The following is an 8,914-nucleotide window of genomic DNA, read 5'->3' as shown; positions in this document are numbered from 1 at the left end:
ACTGAAAAACAAATAGAATATCCCATTACTAAATCTGAATATATGTACTCCATACAGAAGAAAAAAAAATGGTAGGAGTAATGCAAATACAGGTGAGCTAGAAAATTAATAAAAGAATGAAGTAAAAACGTAGGAACATATGTTAAGAAAGAAAATACTAAACTCGAAAATAACTATGATGAAAAAACTTAAAAATCTAAAGAAAAATTTCTGATAAAGGCAATAGTGTTCTCATGAAAATAAAATACATAAAAAAGAACAGAAGAATTCATCACCAGAAACGCCATAAAATAGTTAAAATTAGACTCATTAAACAGATTTCAAATATATGTTAAGAATGCACTCTAAAACAAAGAGTATACGTCTACTGAAAGAGAGAAACTGAGACTTGTACAAAAAAATTCTCAAACTCTCAACATGAGATGCCATAAAGAAAATATTCATGTTCCTATGACAGTTAATTTCAGACCAGCTCCCACATACTTGCCAGTGAACAAATGCAATCACAGCTCCCCCAGTACTACAAACTTGAAAATGATAGGACAATAACAAGTACCTCATAGCTTGTAGAACACATAAGAGATATTAATATCCCTTGCACAACAACACTGCTCTCTTTTGAGGTAGAATGTATGAACTGTTGCATCCTGTTAATTAAATCATTAGACGAAATAAATAAAACCAGAAAACACACAAGTAGGTATTTTATGAACACACAGATGAAACAATAAAATTGTTGTAGTTAATAACTCACGAAAATTATTTTGAATTCACTCAAGAATATTACATGCAATAAGAAGGTTTACCCATTGGTTCACCTACTTTAGGAATATTAGCCAGCATTTTCATGAATAATATAGAAAAATTAATATTTGATGACATAACAAAAAGATACATAGTCATTTGCTGGTAGAGATACGTGGATGACATAATACGTGTGGTAGACAAACCTAAAAACAAAAAACAACAACACAGACATCAATATTATACATAAGAACATAAAGATAACAACATAAGAGAAACAAGGAAACACACTCAACTTTCTAGACATCAGAAAATACAATCACAAACACATATTTGACATATACAGAAAATCCACAACAAGCCACACTATCTTAAACGCAATTTCAGGTCGCCCATAGAATCAGAAAAAGGCTGCAATGAGATACATCAGCTGAACAGAATCCCCTTAAACACTTCTGATTATCAAAACGAGCTGGCCATTATAAAACAAATAGCATTATTAAATGGACACAAAGATACAGTAGTAGACAAACCAAACAGAAAAATAAAGATGCAAACAATAAAAAAGCTAACCTAACCACACAAACACATGCAACCTCCACAACCACAGAAAAATGGCATACAATGATCTACTATAACAGATTCACACATAAAGCATGTGTCATATTCAAAAACAAGGCATAAACATTGCTTACAAAATTTATAGCTCAATACAAAAGCCCATCCCAAAACTGAAATCAAAACCAGACAGATAGCAACAATTTGGTATCCTTCAGGTCAATTGCAGAGACAGTGAAAACATATACTTTGGAATGACTGGCAGGACATTTGACACAAGATATAAAGAACACATCAGACTATGGAAATACAGCACAAAATATTCAATATCTGGATACCACCATGAACTGGAACACTATTGAAAAAGCACTATTGAAAAAGATGTGAACACAGTAAGGATAGGCAAAGACAGAAACCTCCCCTCTTTCCAAGAAAACTTACACATGGAAAATGTATCAACACAAAATAAACAGTTGTTCGATGACCAAATAAATATTGGAAATCAGACACTACACTAAATTATTGAAGAAATCACATAATAAACAAAGAAGAAGTGCCCTTTCGATCCTTCTCACTCAATCCCCTGCCCCCCCCTTCCTACCCGAATTTCATTGCACTTCTTGCCTCCCATCTTTTTCTTCCAACTCACTATCCATCACACTACTATGCACTTACTGTCCACTCACCACTGCTTCCCTCCCTCCTCGCCAACTGCTCACAACGCAAAACGTAATATATCGCTACTCAGTTATTTCTCATAGACAAGAGCATAATTAAATAGAATAACACACATTTAATAAACTACAGAGAAAGAAAAATTATAGATCACGGAAAAACTAGTGGCAATGTTGGCTACTCTACAAAACTTGATACACCCTTAAAAGTATACGAATAAACAGTGAACAATGATGTACGAAACTGTGCTGTGTTAAACATTAAAAAAGCATAGTTCTGCAAAGCAGCATAAAATTAGATCAAGTTATCAGTGTCTAACGAAGAAAGCAGACAGCATTTAAAGACGTAGGCGAAAACCAAACCACAAATTACTGTAAGTGAAAACCAGTAATATGCTAACAAACTATTTTTCTATCTAGAAAACAAATAAGATTGTAAATATTTTTAATTGCAGATCCCTGATGATAGTTTACTTCAATAAAGCGAAACGCGCCTGGTGAGAAAAATGCGCATTTCTTATAGTTGTAGCACCGGAACAAAAACATTTTCAGAATTTGTAAAGAAACTATCGACAATATGGTCACACAAATGAAGAAATCAGTAAATAAGACATTAAATAATAGCTAATCTGTCCTTTAACATACACACACACACACACACACACACACACACACACACACACACATAAGCAGGATTAAGCACTGTTCTAATAAAGTACAAAACACCAATGATAAAACAAGTTCGACAAGCACTGGAAGTTTTAAACATTATTCTAAAGAAATACAAAACACCAAAGAATTAAACGATTTTGACAAACACTGACATTATCACATACTATACTAATAAAATACAAAACACCAATGAATAAAAAAGGCCAGCTAAAATAAATAGGTAATGTGCCGGAAAAGTGCTTTACAGTTAACTCGACAGAACAATTTGACAAAACATTTTACCTTGCATACGCATAAAATCAAGCCACGCTACTAGTAATATGGTGAGCAGACATAAAAGTCAGATTATAATCCACATTCCAAAGAAATCGCCAACACACGTTCAGAAGATCATCTACACACAGCCTGGTAGAAAAGCACAACCGAGCACTACCACCCACAGTAGAAAATCGTAGCAACGACTGTAAGTACCAGCTAGTCCAGAGAGGAACCAGGCTGTAGTGGGTACATGTGTTAACCAAATTACTGTCCCTTAAAAAAGAAACTTCAACATGTAGTTCACAACCGGCCAAGTAATGGTTCCCCAAGCAGACCCCTTTTTCCAGGTATTGAATAGCTGACAGCCAAACTCCAACAGGTGTGATGGCACAAATAATATTGCACAGGCCAGGCCGCAATCTTGCAGGTACCATGGCGCTTCTTCCTCTCCTTTTAGTTGTTTTATTTCCAGTAACCGAGAATCAGCGTCCTGTCTTTCGGCTAATCCTCAAAACAGGCCTGAAATTTCTCCTAGTACTGTTCCCACTCAAGCTGCTTCTTCCTGACATATCAGGAGATCTGCTGTCTCACATTCGTGTTGAAACATTCAGCACCCCTCATACGATCGACGTTACAACAGAAGACAAATATCCACACAGCCCACTGGGCTATTCTCCCCATCTTCTGCAGCTAGCTAACACCCACATTAAGACCTGGTTGCTGGTCTCTAGGCGAAATGAATTATGGCCAAGATAAAACTTGAATCCTTCCAGTCCAAAGAACACAGCTAGTGTTTCTACTTAATATACACAGTATTTGCACTTCACCACTGATAATGAGCTGGAGGCATAATAGATAGGCTTCTTCTTCCTCTCCTTGTGTTAGAGGAGGATGATTGCGACACCTGAATTGGAGGATTCTGCCTTCAAGACAAACTCTCCATCGAAATCTGGTACAGCTAGGACCGGCGCACTTCCCGATGCCCCTTTATAATGCAATGCAGTATGCATGTCTAGTATCACTCCAGGGAAAGTGCTCACCCTTCCTCCACAGTTCGTTAAGGGGATAGCCAACTGCACAAAGTGGAAATGAATATGGGGAAAAAATTCACCGACTCCACGAATCTATCTATACCCCTTTTTAGACGCCTGAGGAACAGAAGAATAGATTTAATTCGATCACGGTCCACCCTTACACCTTTGCAGGATACAAGATGACCAAGGGGAAAGATCTTTTTTAATGCCAGGTTGACCTTAGCAGGTTTTACAGTCAGCCTGGCTTCCTGGCCATAGTGAAGGACTTACCCTATATGATCCAGTTGCTCAGAGCAGGTTTTGTTGTAAATAACCACATCATTTAGGTAGCTGTAGACACACTTAAATTTTAAGTCATCCCAGCACGAAAACCAGTGAGCGCAATTATGTGGCTGCTCCAGTAGCCAATCCCAACAGAACTTCGTTATATTCAAAAAGGTTCCAATCTATGCAAAAAGCAGTAAGAGACCTGGACTCCTCTGCGAGAGGCTTGATTGATCCAGTTGCTCAGAGCAGGTTTTGTTGTAAATAACCACATCATTTAGGTAGCTGTAGACACACTTAAATTTTAAGTCATCCCAGCACGAAAACCAGTGAGCGCAATTATGTGGCTGCTCCAGTAGCCAATCCCAACAGAACTTCGTTATATTCAAAAAGGTTCCAATCTATGCAAAAAGCAGTAAGAGACCTGGACTCCTCTGCGAGAGGCTTGATTCAGGTCAACAATGGTAAAATACTGTGCCTATGAAAACAATTATGATCTTCAGGCAATGGACGTATTCATGGACCACTTTTGATTCAGTGCCCTCCAATCCAGAACGACCAGTATCCTTCCCGACTAGGTCTGGGAACCAAAAAGATTAGTGATGTACTGAGTGATCCACAGGTCTGATTTCACCATCAGCCAAAATCTGATCAACAGGATTTCTTAATTCCCTCATTTTCAGTGTTGGTAATAGAGTGACTGCGAAATTGGCGCCTAATATGTCAGCGAGATCTTATACCTTACTTTGTCACTGACTCCTAGCCTATCAGTGAGTCTGAGTACTGTCCCAAGGCCTCCAACAAGGCACATCTCTGCTCTTTACTCAATAAGTGGAGACTGCTCTGCCTCCGAGGAACACACCGCACTCTTGGCCGGCGTCTGCACAAAAAGCTTCTCCCCTGGCCTAAATTTGAACATAATGATCTTTTCCATGTAATGTAATATGCAACTGGTGTGCCCAAGAAAGTCACACCCTAAGAGCACAGTAGTGTTCAGTCGTTCAATAATGGTAAATTCGCTAACTCAATAGAGCCCCTGAATTCCAAGATGCAGTCGCACCTTGCACGTCACTGGTAATGGCCTCCCAATCACAGTGCAGCACACCACACTTGAACTTCCAAATTCGAGAAACTTTTCTATAGCTTTGCCATTTAGTCACCAGTGACATATTACTACCAGATTCTAACAATGCGCAAACTGATTCATGATTCACGGTAGCACACACAAATGGTAAGTCAGCCTTTGCAAACACTGACTTTACCGCAATGCCTTATTAACCTACGCAAACTTAAGCAGTGGCCTGGGCCCGCATGGAGTCATATTTGCCTACTCTTTTCTCATGATACTGGGTAGTCTCGCTCCAAGTGCCCAACTTGATAGCACTGAAACGCGTTCTAGAAATAGATGATGTCACGCCACGCTTTTCATCACTGAAGCTGACATTTTCGGTGTTGGGAACTAATCCACCAGCTAAGAGAAGGTCTGGGGCTTACTTGAAAATAATAACCATTCCCTGTTCTCCAGGCGCACTCCTAAAATGTTATTAACATCTGCTGATTCAGAAACATCAAGGCACAAGGCTATAATCACAAAGCGGACATTTTCGATATACTGGAACAAAATTTTGTCATGTTCTTGAACCTGATAAAAATATTGACTTGTTAAGTCATTACGAAACTGACTGGAAAGATTTTTCTCTAACAGCCTCCATTGGAATGCAATCTTTCCCGACACCAAGAGCTTCCGTAACAGTTCTACTAATCTCCCGACAAGTCATAGTGTTGATAACCTGAAAAATTGCCGAATCGACAACGCACAAGATCGCCACTTGATCTTGCTACCACAAATAACATATCTACCTCCCCTGCACCGTAGACCAAGGGGGTTTCATAATTTGTCAAATAATTTCTACCTTTCTAGCTGGTCTTGCCCAGTGGATTCAGACATTTGTTGTCGACTGGAGTGCCCAGGAACAGAACCTTCATCCTCACTCACGTTCTCCTGCCAATGGAACTAGCTACACTTGAGTTCCAAACGGATAAGCTTCGATTGGAGCCTTCTGCTTTGGATCAATATTACAGAAGGTGAGATCTTGCACACGCTTGGATAAATGACTGGTTTGAACCTGGATTCCGACCACCTGACTGCATGTGGGGACAGCACCCTGAAACCATTCAATCTTGACAAGCAGACAAGTAAGGAGGCTACTACAAAATGAACTGGTGTCACTTACCTCACCCGTGGTGTTCGGTATAGTGATAAAACTGCAGCTCAGTGCTTCCTCCGAGTGTTGCCCCAGTTCTGCAGCGCTGCTCCCTGTCTTTTCGTCCCATGTAGGCAGCTCATACTGAAATTGCGACTTGGCAAGATAGGATATCCCCAGAATCCCTACACGATCTATGACCCTTCACCTCTAGAGCGTATTATGAAACACCAAACTGAAAACACACAGTACAGAGCAAAATTATTCAACCCTACCACAAGATAAATTAAGAACATGGCTACTCAGGTGTAACCACACTCTGCTACCTTTGAAGAAGTGGGAGCTGGTTGGGAAGTGGTGACGTACTGAGATCACAAAATAAAGTATGCTTGAGGAGCCATTTATTGTCAGAAACAATTAAACACTTTACAATGAGAAAATAAACATTTTAATAGCGGGAGCATTGATGACTAGCGAATAAGGCAGTTAAACACAAAGCTCTTCACATCAATAAATACAGCCTTTCAAATACACAGGTGTAAATGATAATTTAAAAAAGACGACAAAGATTATCCCACCTTGGTAGCCAAAATAAAATTATCAAACTAAGTTAAAGTATCAAGCAGTTGTAGCAAAATTATTAATGGCCAAACAGCATCACTAGTTAACAGAATAATACAGGTCATGTACCTCACTTAGTCAAGCAAATAACTGCACTTAGCAACCGCACAAGTGGCTTAAGGTCCAATGATAAATCCCTACCACATCAAAGCCAAAACAATTTAAAATTCTTAAACTTCACATGCAAATTTATTTGAGGAACATTGTACCTGAGCCATAAAGACCAGTGTTCGCCAACACTGACGCCTCTTTAAGTGAACATAATTTCACTACAGGGAATTTAAATAGCATTTAAAACAAGTACAGGATAACTGGTGCCCATGAAAGAGGCCTTACATTTCGTGAAGGTGTTTTATGATTTACATGAAATACGGTAAATCCGTTAGTATCTAGTCTGAGGGGTCTTAAGCTTACATCTGAACAGGTTGATAGGCTGTCAGACTTATAAACACAATTATCTTTAAGGTGCAATGTCCGACCAAGACACTAGGTCGAACTATACTAAACGCTGCCTCTAGAAGGTGTTGATTAGATTTACTTAAGTGGGATTTGGAAGAAATCGGTTGCGTTAAGCCATAAGCGAGATTAATTATAAATATAAAGGTTCCCTTATCTGCACCATGTACTATTGAAATATAGACCATGAAAGCAAGGCAAATGCTTAATCTTAGGGGTTACAGGTGATCAAACAATGGCCAGCAGCCGACCAAAAATATGGAAGAGATCAACTAAGTCTGGCGGGCAGCACTGACAAAAAAAGCACAGATAATTATTACATGGGTGGTTAGTTTATAAAATGGCTAACAACAAGTAATGCAGATTTACTAGAATCAGCTGGCTAGCATTTTTACCCGAATGACACCTTCTCCACTGGTATATCAGGAATTTACATTACACAATGATTTGGTGAATGTTATAAGACCAACCAAAGCATACAACGAGGACCCTTTCAGGGTTTGCTCAGAATTCAGCAAATAAGGCTTCAAACAATGGATAATCTGTCCTGTAAAACACACACACATAAGCAGAATTAAACACTATTCTAATAAAATACAAAACACAAAGGTGAAGAATGAAAACGTTAAATACTATTCTAATACGATACAAAACACCAATGAATAAAACAAGGCTGGCAAACAATAAATAGGTAATATTCTGGAATGTGGTTTACAGTTAACTCGACAGAAAAATTTGACAGATAGCGTGGGCTTGCATACACAAACAACCAACCCACACCACCCAATAACATGGTGAGTAGACACAACACAAAAATTATAATCCACATGTCAAAAAAATCACGAATACATGTCCATAAAATTGATTAAACATAGCGTAGTAGGAATACCAGCTAGACTCAGAAAGGAACGAGGACGCACTTGGTCGCACATCAGCTAAGAACCAAATTACTGCCTGTTACAAAAAACCTCACCACATAGTGCACGTTGTGGGCACATAACAATTCCCCGTGCACGCCAGCTTCTTCCAACGGTAGCTTTGCTCACATTTAAACTCCACCAGGCGTGATGACTTCACTCTCCACAGGCCACGCCGCTGCTTGCAGCTATCATCGGCTTAACAGCCTGCTCCACATGCAACATAAATCCGGACCTCCGACTCTCCATACCGCTGCCAAGAAGCACGCACCAGTGTCGGCGTCCACTGACTCCCAGACGTCCTGCTGTGGGCAGGTGTCCTCCGGTACCCCATCAATGGGGCAGATACAGTCGATTACTGTGCAATAAGGCTGTAGTGTACGCATGGCACAGTTTAACTATCTCTTGTAACAGAAGATTAAATATGGAGTTTCGTTTTATTTAACTGAAACTGATTAATTGAAGAGTCAAACAAAGTTTCTTAGTAGAGCAGGTATGAAAGTGTCAGTGAA

Source organism: Schistocerca piceifrons, chromosome 2 (assembly GCF_021461385.2).
Source record: "Schistocerca piceifrons isolate TAMUIC-IGC-003096 chromosome 2, iqSchPice1.1, whole genome shotgun sequence".
NCBI lineage: Eukaryota > Metazoa > Arthropoda > Insecta > Orthoptera > Acrididae > Schistocerca > Schistocerca piceifrons.
The sequence above is the reverse complement of the archived record's forward strand: the minus strand, read 5'-3'. Positions refer to the sequence as shown.